This window comes from Chenopodium quinoa, unplaced genomic scaffold (genome assembly GCF_001683475.1).
Source record: "Chenopodium quinoa cultivar QQ74 unplaced genomic scaffold, ASM168347v1, whole genome shotgun sequence".
Lineage (NCBI taxonomy): Eukaryota > Viridiplantae > Streptophyta > Magnoliopsida > Caryophyllales > Amaranthaceae > Chenopodium > Chenopodium quinoa.
The window spans coordinates 3,723,884-3,726,751 of NW_018742390.1; positions in this window are offsets into that span (position 1 = coordinate 3,723,884).

Sequence of the window (2,868 nt, forward strand, 5' to 3'; positions counted from 1 at the left end):
ATGGGAAAGACCTTTCGACCTAGAGGTTGACTCATATATCGGGGGAGGGCATTATGAGTAAAAGCCAAAGGAAATGGGACGCATTTTCAAGACGTCGAGTAGCCTAAAAGTTTTTTTTTCCGGTTCCTTCGTCGAAATTTTGAGATGCTCACTAGGGGAAGATATGAGACTAGTAGGGGGAACGCGGTAAGACCGTTTGGGATGAAAGTGGATTGCGTTTCTCTAGTTCCTATGCTTATCATATTTATGTTTCAATCAACCTTAGATAACTTAGAATGTGCACTCCCTTACTTATTTAGAAATATTTACATTCATTTATGCTTGTACATTTGGAAAATTCCTTTCATGAACATTTGTTTGCATTTCTTGTATTCTGGTTTCTGCTTCATGCTTTGCCTTGTTTGTATTATTACGAGAGTTATAGGTTAATCTCTTAGGAAACCTTTACGAGAGCATCACTCGTCCTCTAGGGAGATCTAGGGGTTTAAATGGCTTGTCTTTGGTTGCTAAAATTGACCGTGATTCCTACGAAAGTGAGTTAGTGTATATTCTTGTCTCTTCTCTTTTTTTTGTTTGCTTGGATAAGCTCATCATTTCTCCCTTGGTTTTGTTTTGCTCGAGGACGAGAAAAAGGTAAGCTTTGGGGTATTTGATGGGTGTCATAAATGGAACCCATTTGATGAGCATTTAGGTTGTTTTCACCTTCTTTTCATGGCTTTCATGCTCAATAAATGCTTTGTTTTATGCTTTTGGTCATAGTTTTACCTTTCCTCTATTATTTTGTAGCTTTTGTGCATTTCTATGGTTTTTCTAGTCTTTTCTCCTTTATTTTCTCTATTTTCGTGGTTGTAGGTATTATACAAGGTTCGGGTCTTGATATTGGTGATTTACTAAGGTGGAGGAAGCTTTTGGAGCAAGCTCATGGCAACTAGAAAGATTAAGATGCAAGGAAGTGGATTCTCCAAGTTCTTGCTCTTGCGCTCTCAAGCCGTGCTCTCATGAATATGGGGTGTTGAACCCACAATCATGTGCTTTTGGGATTGCCTCACTTAGTATTCATCATCATCATGATTGTGCATTCATTCGAAGACCTTAGCGAACGCACGAAGCCGCGAGAAGATCGATGAAACCCAGAGATGCGCGGGCATGCAAGGCACGGGCGTGACCGCACCACAAGCATGCGCGGGCGCGCCACCCCTACACCACGGGCGCGCCTCCCCTTCAGCGCGGGCCGCCTTCCTGGGTATTTGTTTGCTCGGTTTTTGTTTTCGCGCCTCTATAAATACCTTTGAAAACCCGATTTTTGGGAAAATTCAGAATAAGATTCATTTATATTTTTCATCATATTTTTAGCTTAGTTGAGAGCTTCTCTCTCTTGTTTAGGGTTAGTTTAGGAGTAGATTTTAGAGAAAGAAAGTGAGGAATTTCAATGGTGATTGAGAGATTGAAAATTCAATGGTGACAATTGTGTTAGAGATCTTCTCTATTATCAATGAGCATTCTTAACTCTATCTCATTTTATTGCTTTGTTTAATATTCAAGTTTATTTGATTTGACTTTGATGTTTGATTATTGGTTAGTGTAATTGTTCTCCATATTTTGTTGATTCTTGATTTCTTTAGATGTTAGTTGATTAGATGATGATGTTAGAGTAGTTGCTTGGCTAGGGATAGGGTGAAACTTGTATGATTGATTGATTGTGCTTGATTTGGGGATTGTGTTGATTAATTTTTGAGATTAAACTGATTAATGGAAGTTTGCATGTGTGTAATTCGATTAGGCCTTGAGAATTATGCTAGATTGCACTGTAGTTTCTAATGATACGGACCATTGATTTAGGAATTGAAATTGTCGATTGAACGTGATTATTGATGCTCCTAGTTAGAGTCTCTCGTAGTTGGCGGTAGTTTGACCTCTAGGAGATAGCTTGTTGACACTTTTGATTGAGATTGCCATTAGTCTTCGCAACCATTGATTTACACATTGCTCCCGAGTTGCTACAATTGTTATGATTACTTGTTGATCCTCGTTCCTAGTGTTTTATTTGTTTTGTACTTATTTTAGTTAGTTGGTTAGTGTTTACCTTTAATCCTTAGACTTCGACCTAGCTTAGGCGCATAATTGAGAGCGCTTGAACATTACCGTTCCTTTGGGTTCGATCCTTGACTTGCCTCTATACTAGTATATACTTTGCTAAGTGTTTATAAATTTAGTTTGAACGAGGAGGATTAGTTTCAACGACCTAGTTCCACCCCTCGTCAGCAACGACAAATCCAAATTCCGAATAATGGTTAGAGGCCATAAAAATCCAAGATAGATTCCATGTTTGAAAATCATGTTTGAAACTTGATTAATTTGCATAAAGGGTGAAAGACCCATCGATTGCAAATAAGTTTTCAAGGAGAAAACTTACAAATGTAAAAATGTATATGCATACATAGCTAGATTGTTGAAATGGATACAATTAAATTCACGGAGTTGATTTTAACAAAACCTATTCACCAATCGGAATGCTAAAGTCTTTTCTTGATTGTTTTAGCAAAATTGCTCATATGAAATATTGCAAAATAGATACCAAAACCGCCTTAAAAAATAGGATTTTGGAAGTGACTATGAAAATAGTCTAAGGGTTTTGAAAATCTAAATGAATTCTAGATTTAAAATCAAGCTCAAGGAATCCATCATGGGATTAATGATAGCATTGCATATAGGAATTGGAACATGTTTTCTCATGAAGTTAATAAAAGTATTGACTTATGAAGAAACATAGAAATTCTTATGAATAAGAAGTTTAGTGGGAGCAAAAGAAAATTATATAAAGGTCCAATGAAAAGTTTATGAACTCTATTGTGAAATAACTATCAAATG